This window comes from Scyliorhinus torazame, chromosome 10 (genome assembly GCF_047496885.1).
Source record: "Scyliorhinus torazame isolate Kashiwa2021f chromosome 10, sScyTor2.1, whole genome shotgun sequence".
Lineage (NCBI taxonomy): Eukaryota > Metazoa > Chordata > Chondrichthyes > Carcharhiniformes > Scyliorhinidae > Scyliorhinus > Scyliorhinus torazame.
In genome coordinates, this window is record NC_092716.1 from 82,774,362 (window position 1) to 82,796,649 (window position 22,288).

A 22,288-nucleotide genomic window follows, 5' to 3' on the forward strand; every position below is an offset into this window, starting at 1 on the left:
TGTTCTGGAAAAGTCCAAAGCTGTCTGATATCGACTTAATTATAAAGTGTTGGAAAAATTTACTTCATGATGTGGAATGCTGCGTAGTAAGGGGGAAAATAATGTGACTTGAGTTTTAAATTAATTTCTTGCGTAGAACATGATCTTGGCTGAAGAGTCTTGTTTCCGACTGCTCCCATGTGCAGGAGGTCTGCATTCTTCCCTGAAATGTTTTGAACAATTCTTGAATGGTAAATGTTGGACATCACCACAAAGATTTGTGTTTTCTCTTCCCTGTTCTTCTTCCCTCACCACCATCACCATCACCACCGGGGTATTTATAGGCGGGGTGGGGAGCATATAAAATAAAGTGGGTAGGAAGCCCACTTTCCCTGCCCACCTCCAACCTGACCATCTGTTACAGGTGGTAGGTAAGATGCAGGCAGACCCCTCACCAGCCCTTGGGCCTATTGCGGCCCTTTAGTGGCCAATTAATGGCCACTTCACATAAGGACCCAGTCCACCTCTGCCGTTATAATACATGCAAGGTGCTTAAATCTCTGCTGTCATTTTTCCCACCAACTGTTTCCTGCCAACCAAAGGCCTGCAAGTTGCATGTCCGAAGGGATCCCCATCACTAGCTTTGTTAGGTGATTACCTTTGGTCCCTTTTAACCGGCCGAATAAACAGAATGGGACACAATTATACTGGTTTTGTTTAATTCTACTTTTTTTTTAATTGAAGGTGGGGAAGGGAATAGATAAAATAAAATTTAAAAGTAGCAATGACAGCACCACTTGGATGTCTGAGACAGAGGATCGTCTGTCAGCATCACTCAAAGGGGTTGCAAGGGTATATATGTTGGAAAGGAGAAGTGGGGAAGAAAGATAAATACTACTGAGCCTCCTGGAGATTTCTCTGATTTATTTTATTAATATTTACAGGATGTGAACGTTGTTGTCTGGGCTAGCATTTATTGCCCATCCCTAGTCGCCCTTGAGAAGGTGCTGGTAAGCTGCCTTCTTGAACCGCTGCAGTGCCTGAGATGTAGATACTCCCACAGTGCTGTTGGGGAGGAAGCACAAGGGTTTTGACCCAGTGACAGTGAAGGAACGGCGATATATTTCCAAGTCAGAATGGTGAGTGGCTTGGAGGGGAACCTCCAGGTGGTGCTCTTCCCAGGTATCTGCTGCTCTTGTCCTTCTAGATGCAATAGTCATGGGATTGTAAGGTGCTGCCTGAGGAACCTTGGTGAGTTCTTTCAGTGCATCTTGCAGATAGCATACATGGCTGCCACTGTTCGTCAGTGGTGGAGGGAGTGGAAGGGGTGTCAATCAAGCGGACTGCTTTGCCCTGGATGGTATCGAACTTCTTCAGTGTTTTTGTAGCTGCATTCAGCAGGTTTGGTATTATCTGAGGAGTGAGAAACCATAATGAACATTTCGAGTCCAATATGCCTTCCTTCAGAACGGAGTTATTTTGTTTAACTAAAACACAATCACTTAAAATACAAACACCAGGATTTTGCATAGTAAATGTTTGTGTGGGAAGGATTGTAATTGACTCTCCTTGTCGTCCAGTGTCAGAAGAAATAGTCTGCTGCGAAATATACAGAATAATTTGTGTTCAGAATGCTAATGAAAATATGCACAAATGATTAACATGTACTTTTTCTTTTCCGTTTTCTCCTCCAAATCTCTCTCGGGGGAAATCATTTGACAGAATCCAGCATCTCCTTCTGCAGAATGGATGCAGAGTATATAGAGGGGGGATTGGTGAACAGACAACAGTTGTGGTCGACGTCAGTACATAGAGAGAAAGAGGGATGTGGTCCTGTACTCAGAATTTCAGGAGCTCGGTAGAAAATTAGCAATCAGACCTCAAACAAAATAGGGTGGGATTTTTCCGGGATTTCTGGCGAGGCGACCCCCGCCGGCAGCGGGATCCTCTGCCCCAGCAGCTGGCTAATGGGGTTTCCTATTGTGACCATCCCCGCACCATCGGTAAATCTGAGGGCGTGAGTGCATTGCCGGCAAAGCGGAGGATCCTGCCAACGGAGAATCCCGCCCGTAATCTCCGCATTACTCCCGGTACCAAGCACAAGTAAGTCTTGAAATAGAAGGATAGAGCAAATGAATGTGTGACTGGAGTGTGATGAATGTACGGAATTGGTATATAAATTGTATTTAATATCTGTTGCAGTAATGTTTTTAAAAGCCTGAGTTCAGGATGTATCTGTTGCAGTAATATTATTAAAGAATCTAGGTTAAGGTATCCAGACTCTGTGGCTGCAAAAGCTGCAATTAAGGTGTTGAAAAAGTGAGATCATCATTCATTCCAATCATGTTTTTGTTTACAAAGAGAGGCCTCATGGAATTTTGTTATGATTGCTGGAGATTATATAATTTGAGACATTGTGTTTAGACCTAGGTAAGCAGGTCATGAGATCTGAGTGAGATAAAGATGTGATTAATGGGAGGAACCAGAGCTGTCTGTAGTTTTGCAGTTTGTTATAGGTTTGGCAGTCTTATGTTGAGCAGCAGTTTTTTGCCAAATGCTGTGAGGTTGAGCAGGGGTCTGACAAAGACCGAGGATTTGTTGGTTGTTACCTGAAAGGGTTTCTTTCTCTATTCAAGCAATCTTTCCAAGAAATCTCCATACAGGTGTTCATCAGGTTACCCTGTGTATGCTAACTTTGTTTATAAGTGGCTTTTGACCTGCAATGGGCTTTGTTTAATTGGAGAGAGAAAATATATAAGTGAGTAGTAAAAAGGGTTTCCTTATATTTTAAAAATTGTTTAACTGTTCATTGAAAAGCTATTCTCAAGGGTGGCACGGTGACGCAGCGATTAGCACTGCTGCTTCACAGTGCCGAGGATCCGGGTTCGATCACGGCCCCACGTCACTGTCCGTGTGGAGTTTGCACTTTCTCCCTGTGTTTGCCTTCGTTCTTAAACATTGGATCAGGCAAGTAGGTCCTGAGTTTAACCTTACATTCACAGAAGAACATTTTCAACAATTGAACCATTCACGTAGACAGCATAAAAGGGCAAAATAGTTCTGTGTTTGTTACGCATGATGAATCATCCTCTATGCAAGAACAGCCAACTTACTTCCAACTTTCCCAACTTAGATTGCCTTTCAGGAAGTGGGCTGGAGCAGTCATGTCACCTTATCTCCCATCCTTTATTTGTATCTCATTGCATTCCCCTGTTAAGCATCCAGCCTTGCCTGGCGACTTGAGCTTAATAGTGCTGTAACTGTTGTGGTGACAAGCCATTGTGCCACACACTTAAGCTGCCATATATTTTGATGTTGCAACAACCTTGATATTGTCAAAGTGGTGTTCAGGGAAGTTCCTCCTCCGCCCAGAATAAATACAGAATATAAGTTGCTTGCTTATGGTTGTGTGGCAGGGGAAAGCTAAAAAACCAACTCCGAGATTGAAGTTTTTTTTTACAATCAAAAATTAACTTTTGCCTTTTTAAACAAGCAGAATATGAGTGGTAGTGTTTGTCTCCCTTGAGCCCTCATTAAAAACCTGGTCCTTACATTCAATAATGATGAGTGGATTTTCGTTCTGAATCATCACATGTTCCTAATTAGCATCTATTTTTGTTTTTGTTATCTCCTTCCTCTGTTTGAGGAGCTGATTCATGTGGGGATATGACTCAGTGGATGTTAGCGGTCCTCCAGAACATCAACCAAGGGACCAGTCATGCTCTTTGAGCTTGGATAGGGAACATCACTCATCTATTTAATCATGTCAGGCATCACAGTTGACAGTCTCTAATCGATATCCACACACACATACCTTCTGGCTATGTTTATTGATGAAGATTTAGAACCAAGCCAAATAATTTATTTGTGTCTTTTCCAGCCAGTAGAGATCTTGTCAATTATAGATGCCTTATTCGTGAATGCCACATCATGTGGAACATTTGCCCACTCAATCTTAAAATTCTCATTTTTGATTTCAACTCCCTCCTCGGCCTTGTCCCTCCCTTATCTCTGTAATCTCCTCCAACTGTATAACCTTCTGTGGTGTCTGCATTTCTCAAATTCCGGCCTCATGAACATCCACAATTTTAATTGCTCCATCATTGGCGGATGTGCCTTTAATTCTTAAGACCCTAAGCTCTAGAATTTCCTGCCCAAGCCTCTCTCCGCTTTGAAGACACTCTTTAAAACCTACTTCTTTGACTAGGCTATTGGTTATCTGCTCAGTATCTCCTTATTACTCTGTGTGAAATTTTGCTCTATAATGCTCCTATATCCTTGGAATGTTTTATTATACTAAAGGTGCCTATGAGGTTTTGTTGTTGTTTATTGTTCCTAAAGGAGGAACTTTTCCTTTGTGATGTGTATTTTTGAACTCTATCTCAATATCCTAATTGAGGAGGTCCATTATGTATAGCAAGGATTTGAAAAGCTACATTACTATGGTAGTAATTTCATCGCATAGCTGTCATTTATCATCTGATAATTTACTGAGAGGGAACGTTCCAACATTAGTGAAGCACTGTGTTTATTCTGTCTGTTCAAATGTTTAAACTGTTGGTTCTTGAAAAGTTCAGCCTTTGCTATGTCGATATTTTTTTTTAATAAACATTTTATTGAGGTATTTTTTGGTATTATAACAACACAATAACCAATGTACATGAAACTATAAACGTAGTGCAAAAGCCGTCTCCAACCTTACAGGTCCCACCTTTATTAACCCCCTACTCTAAGCTAAACTACCCCCCCCCCCCTTTCTGCTGACGATTAATTTTCCGTGAAGAAGTCGACGAACGGTTGCCACCTCCGGGCGAACCCTAACAGTGACCCTCTCAAGGCGAACTTGATTTTCTCCAAACAGAGAAAGCTAGCCATGTCCGATAGCCAAGTCTCCGACTTCGGGGGGCTTTGAATCCCTTTTTGCTAATAATATGTCTCCGGGCTACCAGGGAAGCAAAGGCCAGAACGTCTGCCTCTTTCTCCTCCTGGATTCCCGGGTCTTCCGACACCCTGAAAATCGCCACCTCTGGACTCAGCGCCGCCCTTGTTTTTAACACCGTGGACATGACATCTGCAAACCTCTGCCAAAATCCCCTAAGATTCAGACATGCCCAGAACATGTGAACATGGTTCGCTGGTCCTCCCGCACATTTTGCACACCTGTCTTCCACCCCAAAGAATCTGCTCATCCAGGCCACTGCCATGTGAGCCCGGTGAACAACCTTGAATTGTATCAGGCTGAGCCTGGCACATGTTGCGGACGCGTTGACTCAACACTCAACGCGTCCGCCCATAGACCATCCTCTATCTCTCCTCCCAGCTCCTCCTCCCACTTGCACTTCAGCTCCTCGGTCTGTGTCTCCTCTGACCCCATAAGTTCCTTGTAAATGTCCGAGATACTCCCTTCTCCTACCCACCCTCTGGAAACTACCCTGTCCTGAATCCCCCTTAGCGGTAGGAGCGGGAAGGTTGACACCTGTTTACGTAGGAAGTCCCGCACCTGCAGATACCTGAATTTGTTTCCCCTCGCCAACCCAAACTTCTCCTCCAGCGCCCTCATACTAGGAAAGCTCCCCACTATAAACATATCCCCCATCCTCTCAATTCCTGCTCTCCACCATATCCAGAACTCCCCATCCATACTTCCCGGGGCAAACCGGTGATTATTACAGATTGGGGACCTGACCGATGCTCCCTCTGCTCCCACATGTCTCCTCCATTGCCCCCAGACTCTCAGGGCCGCCACCACCACGGGATGATTAGGAAGTGGGTAATGGAGGAGGGGTCTGCGTGGGGGCGGCTAGAGGCGGCGTCATGCAAAGGCACCAGCCTAGGGGCACTAGTAACTGCACCGCTGCCGTTCTCGCCGGCACGATACACCACAAGCCCGGTGGTGAAGGCGGCACTGAGGGTCTAGGGTCAGTGGAGGAGGCACAGGAAGGAGGAGGGGGCCTCAGTTTGGACCCCGATATGGAATAACCATAGATTTGCTCCGGGCAAGATAGATGGGGGGGGTTTCAAGGCTGGTATAGGACAGGCATTAGAAGGATGGGGGACCTGTTTGTAGACGGGACTTTCCGCAGCGGCAGGCGCTGGAGGAGAAGTTTGGCCTGCCCCCGGGAAATGCTTTCAGATATCTCCAGGTTCGGGACTTTCTCAAAAAGCAGGTGGGGACATTTCCGCTGTTACCCCCTCGAAGGATACAGGACAGGGTGGTGTGTGGCATCTGGGTAGGGGAGGGGAAGGTGTTGGACATATATCAGGAGCTGCAGGAGGCGGAGGAAGCCTCAGTGGAGGAGCTGAAGGGCAAGTGGGAGGAGGAGCGGGATGAGGGCCTGTGGGCTGATACCCTGGGCAGCGTGAATTCATCTGCATCATGTGCCAGGTTCAGTTTAATTCAGTTTAATGTGGTGCACCGGGCTCACATGACGACGGCGAGAATGAGCAAGTTTTTTGGGGTAGAGGACAGGTGCACGAGATGTGCAGGGACTCCGGCGAACCATGTCCATATGTTCTGGGCATGCCCGGCGCTTAAAGAATTCTGGCAGGGCTTTGCGAGGGCTATGTCCAGGATTTTGGACACGTGGGTGAAGTCGAGTCCAACAATAGCGATATTTGGGGTGTCGGAGGATCCGCGAGTGCAGGAAGCGAAAGAGGCCGAGGTACTGGCCTTTGCCTCCCTGGTAGCCCAGAGCCGGATCTTGTTAATGTGGAGGGACTCAAAACCCCAGAGTGTGGAGACCTGAGTTAATGATATGGCTGGGTTCCTCAGCCTGGAGCGAATAAAGTTTGCCTTGAGAGAGGGTCCTTGATGGGGTTCTCCCGGCGGTGGCAACCTTTCCTTGACTTTCTAGGGGAGCAGTAAAGTGTCAGCAGCATCGGGGAGGGAGGGGGGGCCTTATTGATATAATGTGTATTTTTGTTTTGTATAATGATAGCAGCCACCTCGTTTTGTTAAATATCTTTGGTTTATTTTGTTATGTAATAATTCTGGTTGAAAAAAGCTTTAATAAAAACAATTTATAAAAACAAACAGCTCCCTGCTAGCCCACTGCAGGGCTGTGAATCTGTGGCTTTTTGACGGCAGTTTTTCTGGCGTATAAGACCACAGTTTTCACGATGGTGTGGGGACATAATCCATGAAATGGAGAATCCAGCCCCAGATGCCCTTTCTGTGTCCGGCAAAGAAATTAATAGTTGTGCTAACAACTGCCGGAAGTTACTATCTGGAGAATGGATATGAGAACACGTGGTCATGTGTACAAGCCTCGCTGCCGACCATGATTAGGTTGAAGAAAGACAAACCGCTATTGCTGAAACTACACGCTTCCAACTGGTGTAATCACGGTTCATGTTGGTGTAATGCACTCGCACATTTTATGGTGAGGTTATGATGTTCACTGTGTAAATCTTGGGAACTGATGGTATTTGCAACCAGGGATGAAATTCAGGCACATCAGTTGTTTGTTGACTAAATAGTGATTGCTTCCTTGGGGGAGAGATCAGGGTCTTGGGGTTCTTCCTTGAGGGAGTAGTAACAGGGGTTACATTGGCATTGAGGTGGCTCCAAGGTGATAGGTCTAGTAATGGTAGCTCAGAATGAAGTCAGCCAGCACAGCTTGTAATTTTCATTTGTTGTATGCGAGTGATTTGTTTAATTGCATGGGTCGTTAAAAGTTTTTGTGCTCGCATGGTAACTGAAAGGGATCGGTTTGTGTGTAACCTGCATGGGAACTTTCTGGTTGCTGCCTGGCCAGATAGTTTTGAGGGAATGTTGAAGTCAACCCTCTGTGGCAGAGTCTGTAATCTGATACCTGATCCAGGCAGGTCTGCACTACCCAAGGGCACTGTTAATAATTGACTCACCAACTGGGCTCAAAATTAAACGGAAGGTTAGAATTAATAGGGAGGGACCCAGGATTCCATCCACTCTGGTTTCAGGTAACTCTGCTAATCAGTGCCCCAGAGGGTAGCACATTCCTTGGTAAACAAGCTCTAGAAAGCTGAAGCTGCATTGTATTAACTACATAAACATCAGCAATAGCCTTTCACGCATTTGGGAGTCCTTAATTCTTGACTCTGCACCAAAGAGTTCTGGACCTGGGAAGATGATGTACGTCTCTATAAAGAAAGAGCGTACATTCTAGATTGGGCAGATAGATTGTGGATTTCTCAACTTGATTTGAGTTCAAATGCTGCACATGTCAGACACCCAGCTGACAGAAAGAAAATAACATTGTTTTAAATGTTGCCACAATCCCAGAGGACCATAGGCTGCTCTCCTCTAAGAGGTGGTGATTTAACTTGAAGGTCACCACGCCTCAGGCGAGGTCAAGGTTGAGAAGGCGGGGCCTTCATGAATAACCTCAGCTGGTACGGGGTTTGAACCTGTGCTGTTGGTATCGCTCTGCAAACACAAACCAGCCATTCAGCTAACTTGAGCTAAACCGCCCCCTATAGAAAGAAAATAGGAACAGAAATAGGCTATTCAACCTATCGAGCCTGCACCACCATTTCCTATGATCATGGCTGATTGGACACTTCAATGCCTTTTACGCCCATTATCCCCATAAACCCTTTATGTTATTGTTAATCAGAAATCTATCAATCCCTGCTTTAAACATATACGCTGACAGAGCTTCCACAGCTCTCTGGGATAGAGATTTCCAAAGATTCACAACTCTCTGTGTAACTACATTTCTCCTCGTGTTCGTCCTAAGTGGCTTCCCCTTATTTTGAAATTGTGCCCCCTGGTTTTAGACTCCCCAACCAAGAGAAACATCTTATCTGCATCTACCCTGTCTATTCCTTTAAGTATTTTGTAGGATTCAGGAGCAACACGGTGGCGCAGTGGTTAGCACTGCTGCCTCACGACACCGAGGACCCGGGTTCAATCCTGGCCTCGGGCCACTGTCTGTGTGGAGTTCACACATTCTCCCTGTGTCTGCATGGATCTCTCCCCCCACAACTCAACCATGTGTAGCATAAGTGGATTAGCCATGCTAAATTGCCCCTTAATTGGGGAAAAAAAGAATTGAGTACTCTTACATTTTTTTTTTTAAAAAGCATTTTGTAGGATTCAATGAGGTCACTTCTCCAAAATTCTAGAGCAGGGTTTTTAAAAGTGTGGGTTGCAACCCATGGGAGGTTTGCGGGCGTGTGTTGGGAGGGCTGTGGCATTCTCACAGTGGTCCTGATTGCAGGAGAACCGCTCAACGGTCGCTATCGGCATTCAAATTGAGAATGACGACCACTACCGGCTTCCAAATGAGAACAAAATGAGCCTGTGTGCAATCTTCTGACCATAAATGGCAGCAGGAAGGTCACGCACCCTGCACGTACACTTGACATCAAGCAGCTTCTATGTACATGCTTTTGGTGCCAAATCACGGAGGAGAGCTTTTTCCATTTTCTATCTACTATCAAGCAAGGCACGAGGACTGTGAAGGTGGATCGTTGAGGAAGAGATGGCCAGACACACAAATAGGCAGTATACCTACCGGCCAGGATCTTACATCTGAATCTGCTGGAGAGAGCTGCTCAGGAGAATACATGGCAGGACAGAGCAGTGCTATTGTTAGCTCTGTACTAAGCTCCAGGGCCTTTGGTGAACAGCCTACAAAGAAGAAACTTAACTGAGGAACAAGGCAGTACAAAGATGATTTCTTGAGGTATGGTTTTGTCAATTGTGCCAATGCAAAGCCCATGTGTGTTATATGCATGGAAATACTGGCCAATGAGAGGAGCTGAATCAGATTTTGAAATATCCTACATTGTTTATCAAATTTGTCAGTGGCATCTTCAAAAAACTCCAAGTTCGCCAAACATGATTTCCCATTTGTAAATCCATGCTGACTATGTCCAATCAGATCACAATGGGGGACCCAGGATCAGAACCTCACCTCCAAAACTGAGGCTAGGATCAAGAGCTTTCCAAGGGTAACCTTGAATGCAACAATATCCATTTCCTGCCACTCAAAGCCACAATATTGTGATTTATTGGTTTCCCACGCTAGACCTCTTGTAGCCTGTCTTAATAACTTTGTCAATTTTGACCACCTGCAAACTGGATTGAGATGACCCAAACACATTTAATTTAAGAACTATACTACCTAGCCCTTGTGTTCTAATGTTTGCTTCTTTTGTTTTATAAATGAAATATGTGATTTTAAAAAAATACTTGAAGTCAGTTACTTATCCCCTTTACTTGACAACATATTGTACGGTAACTCAAAAGGTAATCGCTATAAGGCGGCATGGTGGCCCAGTGGTTGGCACTGCCGCCTCACAGCGGCGAGGACCCAGGTTTGATTTTGGCCCGGGTCACTGTCCGTGTGGAGTTTGCACATTCTCCCCGTGTCTGCGTGGATCTCACCCCTACAACCCCAAGATGTGAAGGATAGGTGAATTGGCCACGCTAAATTGCCTTTAATTGGAAAAATTAATTAAATTAATTTAAAATAAAAAAATAATAGCTATTAATCATTTATTAAATACTACTGGATGCTGGCCCTTTCACGGCTACACCATGTTGATACTGTTTGACCAGCACAATCACCTTCTACAAGTAGCAAATGCTAAATCATTACTGTATATGATGTCATTTTTATATTGTGTTTTATGCATGTACCGGTGGGCGGCACGGTGACCCAGTGGTTAGCACTGCTGCCTATGGAGCTGAGGACCCGGGTTCAACCCCGGCCCCAGGTCAATGTCCGTGTGGAGTTTGCACTTTCTCCCCGTGTCAGCGTGGGTTTCACCCCCACAACCCAAAGATGTGCAGGTTAGGTGGTTTGGTCACGCTAAATAGCCCCTTAATTGGAAAAAATGATTGGGTACCTATATTAAAAAGTATATATTTTTAAATGCACGCACTACCTCTTGAATTGGGAGGGATTGAGGGAAGCCATGGTCGAGAACACATGGTACAATTGTAATAGCAGGAACACTCTAGTTCACAGCTGCATTTATATGTTGTGACTGGCTAGTGTATCTTTAATAGTTCCCTTTGGAATAAAAAAAAATCGGATTGGGTCCAAGAATCCAATCCAGTTAGTTATCACAAAGTATGTTGATTTTATTTGTGTGTTCATTATATGTGCAAATTATATATTTTAAGAGCAATAGATTGCATCAATAAGGTGAGACATATATTTCCCTCTCCCTTTCTCTTTGGGACACTCTCTTACCTGCCCCATAAAGTACTCCGCCCCCCCCTCCCCCGCAAAGGAATTTGTGAATGAAAAGATGTTATAGTCCGTTGTATAGTTAATATGAATTAGTTTCTGCTCCAAGTGTGCATGAGAATAACAAGATGATTTGAATCCAACCAGTTGATCCCAACCAATTGAAAATTTATACCATCAACATAGTCGAGATTTAGAATGAATCCATTTTAATCCTCCGCCCCCCCGCCCCCCCCCCCCCCCCCCCGCCCCACCCCATCCAATCCGCTTCACTAATTGATTTCAAAGGAGAGAGTTTGAGACATAGTCTGTCAGTCATTGTCCACTGACCCACTGTTGATTGGTAAAATAATCTCTAATTCTGTGTCAGGATAAAATGGGTCAGGGCGATTATTATTGAATTACATCACACTCAGCATGCATCACCTAGAACTGGTTGCCATAGCAACTAATGGTAGTGCGAAAGGAGACCTGTTTCCTTTAAGCTGTTTGGTAATTCCCTAAAGATGGTGTTCAAGGCATTACCTTTGAATTGTAGTTTAATTCACTGCCAAAGTAATGAATTTCTCTGCGCAAATCAATATCAAAGTAGTTCCACTATGCAGATAGAATTAAAATCACGGGACAGCTTCATTCCAATGAAATTCTTATAATAAAGTTGGATATTTTTAATTTAATTGAAACTGGGTGCATTTTCAGAACAAAATCATTCTCATTCTGCGACATCGTTATTATTTTTGTCACGTTTTAGATTGTTATTGATTTTGTGTGCACAGTTTTAGTGACAACATTGCAGATATAGTGGGATTTTGACCATGAGAAATCACTATAGCCTTTTGAACAAATTGTAATCATTGATGATTTCAATTGCTCATCATTTCAGAGTTCTGGGCGGCATGGTGGCGCACTGGTTGGCACTGCTACCTCATGGCACCGTGGACCGGGTTTGATCCCGGGTCACTAACATGTGGAGTTTGCACATTCTCCCAGTGTCTGCATGGGTCTTGCCCGCACAACCCAGGGTAGATGTGTTGGCCACGCCAAAATGTCCCTGAATTGAAAACATTTTAAAAAAAGAAATGTTACATTATAGAAGGAGACCATTCGGCCCATCTTGTCCATGCCAGTCTGAGGACACCTAGGTGCCATTTTTAATTCCACCTTCCTGCACCCGGTCCATAGCCCTGTAGCTTACAGCACTTAAGGTGCAGATAATAATCTTTATTGTCACAAGTAGGCTTACATTAACACTGCAATGAAGTTACTGTTAAAAGCCCCTAGTCGCCACATTCCGGCACCTGATCGGGTACACAGAGGGAGAATTCAGAATGTTCAAATTACCTAACAGCACGTCTTTCGGGACTTGTGGGAGGAAACCGGAGCCCCCAGTGGAAAGAGGGGTCTGCCGAGCAGAGCTCCTCAGTGCAGGAAATGGGACTAAGTGCAGACTCAGCGGGGCAACCCCGCTGAGGCCCCAGATTGCAACTAAGTCCCATTTGATAGCATGGTCTTTCCCTTTAGGGGCTTGTGTATATGTACACCAAGATCTCTCACTTCTTCATCTACTCCTCTTAGTATATTCCCATTTAATGTGTACTCCCTATAACTGTTTGGTTCCCCCCCCCCCCCGTTCGCTCCCAAATCGTTAGTATATAATACAAAAAGTAAACGGTTCTAACACTGAGCTCTGTGGAACATCACTGGGATCAATCTTGCATTCGCTAGGGCATCCATCGACCATTACTCTTTGTTTCCTGTTACTAAGTCAACTTTTTATCCAGTTTGCCACATTGCCCTGTATCCCATGGCTTTTACTTTTTTGACCAATCTGCGATGTGGGACCTTGTCAAACGCCTTGTTAAAGTCCATGTACACAACATCCATTGCACTACCTTCATCAATCCTTCTTGTCACTTCCTCAAAAAATTCAATCAAATTTGTGAGGCAAGATCTTCGTTTAACAAATCCATGCTGATTATCCCTGACTAGCACAAGCCTTTCTACGTGATAATTATTCCTATCTCTCAGGATTGATTCTACTAATTTTCCCACCACCGACATAAGAGTAACTAGCCATAATTGTTTGGCATTTCCTTTGACCCCTTTTTAAACAATGGAACTATGTTTGCGTTTCTCCAGTCCTTTGGTACCACCACTGTATATAGTGAGGATTGGAAAATCATCCTCAGAACATCTGTTATCTCCTCTCTGACCTTCTTAAGTAGCCTCGGAAACAATCCCTCTGGCCCTGGCTTAACAACTTTCAAGGATTCCAACCCTTCGAGTACCTTCTCTCCCCTTATGATTATCCTGTCAAATATCTCTGTGTTTCTCCTGGACTATTTTATCTGCATCGTCCCTTTCCATTGTAACGGAGACATAATATTAATTTAAAACACTTCCCACAGACTCTGTATTTACACACAAGTTCCCTTCTTCATCTCTGATAGGTCCCACGTTTCCCTTAACTAACCTTTTAACTTAATATATTGATAAAACATCTTTGGGTTTTCCTTAACTTTACTTGCTAATCTCTTTTCATGGCCTCTCTTTGATTTCCTTATTCCTCTTTTGCTTTGTACTCGTACTCGTCTATGCTATCTGCAGTGCTTAGTTCTTTGTGCCTATCGGATGCTTTATTTTTCTGTTTGATCTTCCCCTGTATACTCTGGACAACCAGAGGGTCTAGATTTGGCTGTACCACCCTTATCCCCTCCAAAGATATGTCTACTTTATACATTTAGGATCTCGCTTTTTAGTGCTCCCCACTAGTTTTCCACTGATTTATCCTCAAGCAGTGCTGGCTCGTCCACCTCAGCCAAGTCCCTTCTCATTTCTGCAAAATTTGCCTTCCCCCAGTTCAAAACGTTTAATCTTGCTTCATCTCTGTCCTTTTTTGGTAATACTGAATCTAACTGAATTGTTTCCCAAATTGTTATTTGGAAATTCATTTATTTTTCTTTTTTTTAAATTTCAGTCTATATGACATGTTAACAATGTTGATTTATTTGAAGTCAGTTACTTAACATCCATGGAAGAGTTGCTTACAATTGTCTTCGGAATAACCATGAGAGGACATGCACAGGAAAAATATTGAGTTATCAATTGAGGAAACCATGGGAGTGATTCTCCCAAAAGATTTCTAAGTTAATTTGAGGCACGTTTTTCAGGGGGTTTCCCACCAGCCCTGCCGGCTGGTTCCCCACCGCTATTCAATGACACTTAGTCACGATTTTAGGACCTGGGGAGTTTCTCACCGGTTTAGCCCACACTTAGAATTTTTTTTCGCACTGGGGAGCTGAACTCCGAGATCGGGCCGCAGTTTTGAGAGGGTGCCCCGATCTCTAAGTGAGCATGTGGGTCCCCCACAGCCCCTGCCGATGGCAATGCCAGCCCCCCACACACATGGATACTACCCCACCCCCCCACCCCCAAATGAGGACACCCCGCTATGGTGTCCTGGGATCAACTCTCTTCAGGCCCCCCAACCCCCTAACAGCACCTTCTCCCTTCTAGGACCCACACCCATCACCCCTCCAACTTCCCAGAGGCCGCTACTTACCTAACCTGAACTCTCCCACCCTTCAAATACCCCCTCCACCCTCATTTCATGGGCATGGCCCCCCTCACCCCCTGTCCCTTGGCAGTGCCACCTTGGCACTCAGGCACCCTTGCACTGCCACCCTGGCACCCATGCAGTGCTCCTTCCAGCCTGTCAATGCCATCTAGGCACCTTGGCAGTGCCAGGGTGGCAGTGCTGATATGCCAGTTGGGCAGTGCCAAGGTGCCCATGTTCCAGGACCGGGCTAGGGAGCCACCATGACCACCCAAGGGGTCTCCAATGGCCCAGCCGTACCATCTGGTCCACATTTGTGTGGACCAGCACCGATCGCAGCCCGGCTCCAGCCTCCCTGGGGAGGCTGGAGAATCGAAGGAGGCCAGTGGATCATAGACAGGTAGGTCATAAGTAAGTTTATGACCTACTTCCGGGAGCGGCGTTTGGTCAGCCCATTTGGGGTGAGTTCTGACTCTGACATCTCACGGGACTTCGACGAATCCCGTGAAGCGTGGAGGCTGTTGGGAGGCCTCTCCCAGCACTCCCCAGTCGCGTTGTGCTCTCACTTGAGCGCAACGCGGTCAGAGAATCGCGCCCTGTATATTTGTGCACCTGTAGCCAATTTCTCATTCTCATAAATTCACTTCCTCCTCCTCCCTTTCCTGAAAGCGGTTGACTCCTTGTACATGGGCACAAGTCACTTTCTGGTACCTCTTACTAATAATGCATCAGCGAGTGTGACCTCTGATCACAATGGAATTGCAGTCGAGTCCAACAGAGGCTAAGGGCGAGTAAAAGCTGGCCCTCAACGACTGACTTTTCTTCCTGAACACACACGTGCTGTGGTCAATTTCAACACGCTGAGTTATGTGCAGATTGACAAATCTGAAACTTTGCTTGCAGGAACAAACTTCCAGAGCTATCAGGGAATCTTTATTCACTGCTTTATAATGTGAAGCAGTCTTGACTTTTGACCACTTGTGACCTCAAGCTTTATAATGGATGCGTTCCTGTGCCAAAGCCACAAATGAATACTTAATGTGTCACACCTTTAAACAGGCAGGCCTGGTTTAGACATGGTGCAGACAAAACATTGATCTTTAACTCTGTTGGGATATGTTTCTGAGATATTAACAGATTGCATTAAATATCATCAAAGGGATGTAATGTGAAGCTGCAGCTGCCTGTTGTGTATTGTACGTGTAGCTTTTATATGGGCAGGACTGCTTTCTACATAGGAAGTGAGTACAAGGCAGAGTGTTACCAAAAGTAATTTTTCAGAGTAAAGTCAGCTACTTTTAAAGTCAGAAAAATCTGTTTCCTAGACCAAACCTACCTCCAACCCTCACATTCCTGGCTTAATTTAACGGACGCTGGAAGGTGAGCGAGAGACCAACCACTCAAGGAGATGTGTTGCAGCTATATATATGTAAATGAGGCTGTGAGCCTTTCTTCGACAGTCTTTCCCACGCCAGAGTGGTCTTGGAGGAGGAATATGTGGTGTCCACTGGTGTGCCTGAGGCCTTCCATGATCAGGGTTTCCATGATCAGGGGACACTGCAGGGATTGGAGGGCATCATTGTTAGTGGAAATAATACTATAATTTAGTTTATGTTTCCTTTAACGTGTCCCCTGATACACCATTGATAACACACAACGAGTGATGAACGTAACTGAGGCTTTAATAAACTAAACAGCAAGCCTCCTGCCTCTGGACCCGAACTGGCTCAGACGGGGAGACTTGCCACTGTTATACATAAGCCCGAGGGGAAGAGCCACAGGTGGAGCCAGCCTGGACAAGCCCAGGCATGCACAATACAATACAATGCAATATTGTGGTTTACCACATCCCCCCCCCCCCACCCCAAACCACTATCCTGGGGTTACTATTGACAAGAAATTGAACTGGGCTAGCCATATAAATACTGTGACGACAAGGCAAGGTCAGAGGCTGGAAATTCTGCAGAATGTAACTTGCCTCCTTACTCCCCAAAGCCTGTCCACCATCTACAAGGCACAAGTCAGGAATGTGATTAAATATTCTCCACTTGACTGATGTTGCAACAACATTTAAGGAACTCCGTACAATCAAGGACAAAGCTGCCCATTTAGTTGGCACCCCATCCACCACCCTAAACATTCACTCCCTCCACCACCGATGCACAGTGGCAGCAGTGTGTACCATCTGTAAGATGCACTGCAGCATCTTCCAAACCTGTGACCAACCACTAGATGGACAAGGGCAGCAGACACATGGGAACACCATGACCTGCAAGTTTCTCTCCAAGCCACACACCATCCTGACTTGGAAATGTATCGTCATTCTCTTATTGTCGTTGGGTCAAAATCTTGGAACTCACTTCCGAACAGCACTGTGGATGTTCCTACAACACAAGGACTGCAATAGTTCAAGAACTGCCTCACCACCACTTCTCGGGGGCAATTAGGATGGGCAATAAATGCTGGCCTTGCCAGCGATGCCCACATGTTACATCCCATGAACATTTTTTTTTAAAATTTGATCATCAACTCTGCCTAGTCGGAGAAATGCATGACTTAATTCCCTTTGTTTCAGAATAACATCCAAGTAATTTGGGACTACATCTTGGACTGTATTGCACCTAGCCAGCAACAATTGAAGCACACGCAGATAATACAGCCATGCAGTCATGACAGGCAAGGGAACATGTTTCAAGAGTAATTGTGCATTAGTGTAGGACTGTACTTGTGTTTTATATATATATTCTCAGTACAACAAAGTTTGTGAAGGCTATAAGTCTATTGTTTATATTTAATGGTCTTCATTTAATTGTTTATTGTTCCTTACAATCTAACCTTCTATCTGTTGGGAAATGTATTTGTTCATTTATCCCAATTGAGGGAGTCACTTCAGAGTGTTTATTATTTCCGGTGAACCAGAATAATGGCCGCTATTCACGGAACAAAATCGATGTCCGGTTTTAGGCACGTGTAGCACAGTGTTTCTAGGTGGCTGCAATGCTGAGAAGCACCAGATATTCAATGGCACTTTGCCTTTTTTTTTGGTCTTGGGGAGTTTCTCTCCGTCTAGACAGTCATTTCCTGCTGGCGAGCCCTGCAGGAAAGGTGTCCTGCAGATTGGGGCACCATTTTTTCTGGCTTCACTGATCTTTACCCCTTTCAGTAACAACGCACCCCCCCCCTGTTTTCGAACCCCTCTCCCCAACCTCTGGGAGCCCCCCCGGCTCAATCTCTGGCAGTGCCAGCTTGACACCCTGGCAGTGCCAGGGTGGCACTACCGGGGTGCCAGACTGGCCGTGCTAAAGTGCCTGGATGCCAGAGGTAGTGCCAGGGTGCCACCTTGCCCTGGCTCTGTCCACCTGGGGACCCCTCATGCCCTGGGAGACACCCCTGGGCACCATTACAACTGGCTTGCATTTGTGGAAAGCAATACTAAATGGCGTCCTTGCGAGGCCTCCCAGGCATGACTATTAGGTCCTGGGTGAATCCCTGAACATACATTTGAATGAGGGCAAGATCCAGATCAAGACATCTTGCGGGATTTCTTTAAATCGTGCAAGGTGTTTTGAGCATCGCAAGCCTCTCGCGAGATTCAACGGCCTCATCCCGACACGAAGTCGGGCAAGACAGGGCTGCTGAATCAAGCCCAATGTCTGTGGGTTTTTATTTCGAGCTTGCGTTTGCTAACTTTACCTAGATATTAGGCAGGCAAAAGCACACACAACATTGCATGAAATGGAGTTTACTCAAAGAAACGAGAAACAGGAAATTTCTGAGAAGGTGATTAAGTGCTGTATAACTGTAAGTCTTTGAGATAGGCGTATACTTCAAACCTGGTCACACTTTATTCTGAAGTGCTTAACAAATAAATGTGAGACCATTTAATCCCTTGAATCTCTTCTTCCATTCAATGATATCATGGCTGATCTGTACCGTAACTCCATCTTTGTTGCTTTAGCTCATCTGCTCAAACCCTCATTCATGCCTCCGTTACCTCTAAATTTGACTATTCAAATCATTCCTGGCCAGTCCCCTCCCATCTACCGTCCATAAATCTGAGGTCATCCAAAACTGTCCTCCTGGGTCCGAACACACAAGTCCTGCTCGCCCATCACCCCTCTGCTCAATGTCCTACACTGGCTCCCAGTTAAGCAGCGGCTTGAAGTTAAAATTCTCATCCATGTCATCAAATCTACTCATGGCCTCGTCCCTCCCTTCCTCATTCAGGAATCCCTTCCAGTCTTGCAACCCTCCAAGATATGGGTGATGGTAGTGTAGTGGTAACATCATTGGACTCGTAATTCAGAGGCCCAGGCGAGGGCTGTGAGAACTTGGCTTCGATTGCCACCACGGCAATTGGTGGAATTTAAATTAAGCTAATATAAATCTGGAATTGAAAGCTGGACTCGGTAATGGTGACTATGAAACAGCCATCTAGTGGCGTTAAAAACCCATATGATTCACTAATGTGTCCTGTAGAAGAGGAAATCTGCCATCATGGTCTGGCCTCCATGAAATGTGGCTGACTCTGAAATAGCCGGACAGGCCACTCTGTGACACTAAGCCGCTACAAGAGAAAGCCAAACCAGATGGACTGCAGCAGCGCAAGAAGGTGACTCAGGGAGCTGCACGGTGGCGCAGTGGTTAGCACTGCTGCCTCACTGCACTGCAGTCCCAGGTTCGAGCCTGGCTCTGGGTCACTGACCGTGTGGAGTTTGCACATTCTTCCCGTGTCTGCGTGGGTTTCGCCCCCACAACCCAAAGATGTGCAGGTGGATTGGCTACGCTAAATTGTCCCTTAATTGGAAAAATGAATTGGGTACTCTAAATTTTTTTTTTTTTTTAAAGGTGACTTGGGTCCATGTTTTCACAAGGGCAGTTTGGAATGGGCAACAGTAGCTGGCTTTGCCTACAGGGCCCACAAGTCATGAAAGAAATAATCCACAAGATACCTGCACATCTCTAATTCTGGCCTCTTAGCATTCCTGCTCCACCATTGCCAACTATGTGCCTTCAGCTGCTTTAGTAATTGGGCAAGCCAGCAGTAGTGGAACAAGAATGTATTGAACTATGGCCAATACTCTGCCCACGGCAGTAACTCTTTCCCAATCCAGTCCCTTCTGGGACAACAACAGCAGGACCGGCTTTATATGTTGGTCTAAATAGCTCCATCTGGGTGGTCTCCACCCCCTACATGGAAAGCTTATACTCCATGCGTCCCACGGGAAGATCGACAATCTCCCACCCCCAAGGCTGAAAGAACCCTTCAGCTGCTAAAGTTTGGTGCCTTCTCTGCCGCTTCGCCCGAGTCTGTGTTTCAGCTTGCTCTGGTTCTAGGTCGGGTGGTCTGTATCAATTCACCGATTTACCCTTTTTCTGGCTGACCTCTGAAGTGTTATCGACGGGACCTCGGTCCCGGACACGATGTCATTCGTCTGCAAGGATATCTCTCATGCCAATTCCCGAGCCAAAGTCATCCTCATTCGGCTGGTCTGGGCGCTGGGATATACACAGCTGGGGTTCCTGAGGGGTGGTTCCTGCCACAGAGGGGATGTCAATGCTGCCAGTTGGGCATCATGTAGCGCGGGCTCTCACTTCCGATCAACTCTCCCCTGAATCCTAACTGTGTAGGTGACAGGTCCTGTTCTCTCCAGCTCAACACATGGGAGCCAAATGCCCCCTCTCCAAAGCTCCGGGTATAGACCGTGTCCCCTTAGTGAAACTGCCACCATGGCGTCCTCCAGTCAGGGTGTCGCTTCTGTGCCCCCTGCTGCACCTCCACTTTCCCACTGAAGTTCAGAAACGTGAGGCTCAACTGGGTTTTAAGCTTATGGCCCATCAGCAGTTCTGCAGTGCCGATTCCTGTCGTCACGTGTGGCGTGGTGCGGTATTGAAAATGAACTGCGGCAGTCGCGTGACCATGGCACCTGTGGTTTGCTTTTTTATGAAAGTCTGGACCACTCTTTCCACCAGGCTATTGGATGAGGGATGGTACGAGCGGTTCTCATATGCCAGATGCTGTTCCCTTTTGCAAATGTGGCAAACTCTTCACTTGGTGACATCTTATTGTCCGTCACCAGGACCTTAGGGATCCCATGGGTGCTGAACGAGCACCGGAGCTTTTCTACCGTGGCCCTGGATGTCATCAAGGCCATCTTGTCAAACCATTTCAAGTGGGCGTCCACGATGACTAAGAACATGTATCCCATGAAAGGCCCTGTGGAAGTCTGCATGCAGTTGCACCCATGGGAGTCCCGGCCAATCCCGTGGATGAAGGGAGGCTGCCAACGGAAGCTCCTGATGCTCCTGGCATGCCGGGCAGCTGTGTACGATCTTCTCAATGTCCCCATCGATACCAGACATCACTATAGGCCAGCATCTTCATCTCAGGGGTGTCCAGATGACCACTGTGTGTAAATTTCAGCAGGGACTCCTAACCCTGTGGCGGAATGGCTATGCGAGCATCCCACAGTGTGGCACCGTCCTCCACGCTGAGCTCCAGGAACCTCTGGGCAAAAGGCAGTAGTGCTACAGGAGGGATCCCCTGCATTCCGCCGATCAAAAGCATGTGGCGGAGTTTCACCAGCCTGAGGTCCTGCTGCATCCATGCTCACACCTAAACAAGGTCACTGGCATGGTATCATCTGCTACTGGTGGGGATGAGGAACTCGTGGGCAATGCTAGACGAGTGAGAGTGTCGACATGGGAAATCTGCATTCCCAGGCGGTGTTGAAACAAATCTTCAAACGCGACGAGTAGAAGCGCCCAATGCTGAATTCTGGCTGGTGCGATGGGTCGAATTCCCTTGTCTTCCCTAAAATGGCCAAGCAGGGGCTTGTGTTTAGTCACAATGGAGAAGTACCTCCTGTAAACATATCGGTGGAACTTCTTTACTCCAGATATTACCACCAACCCTCCTCCTCGATTTGAGCACCTCGTCACTGAGTGTCCGCCAGGGTCCTCAAAGAGAAAGTGCTGGGATGTTCCATGGAATATTAGGGCAGTGCTTCCCATCTGCGGGCCAGCACTGCCCCAATGCCATGGGAAGGCATCTCATGTTAGGGTAAGCGGCTGAGCTGCATCATATTGAGTGAGGAGCTGTGTCAACGACAGGTGCTTTTTTACCCGGTGAATGTTTTATCCTGCGGGGTACCCCAGAACCATGTCTGGTCCTTCTTCAACAATATGTGGAGTGGAGCTAATAAGGTGGCTAAGTTGGCGATGAACTTTCCATAATAATTTACCAGGCCGAGGAACAACCGGAGTTCAGTGGTGTTCTTCAGGGTAGGGGCCCTTTTTGTGGCCCGAACTTTATTTGCCACTGATATCCCTGTCCACCCTGCATCCTAAGTAAGTCACCATTCTAACACAGAACACACACTTGATCCTTGTTAGCCAGGCGCCCACTTGGAAAAGAGATAGACGGCCACCTTCGGCAGACCGTGCAGGATACTTTCCCTTTCAAGCAGGGACAGATGAGACCCCAAAGGGGAGGCGGGGGTATTCAAATAACCCTCTGTGGGTGTTTATGGTCACAAATTTTCTGGATGCTGAATCTAGCTCCAGC

At 46.2% G+C, this 22,288-nt stretch overlaps 1 protein-coding gene across 1 annotated transcript in view; it reads left to right on the plus strand.

The window, feature by feature from the left end:
• ripor1 (RHO family interacting cell polarization regulator 1) overlaps positions 1 to 22,288 on the plus strand; it is a 450,995-nt gene that overhangs the window by 155,569 nt on the left and 273,138 nt on the right. The window lies entirely within an intron of this gene.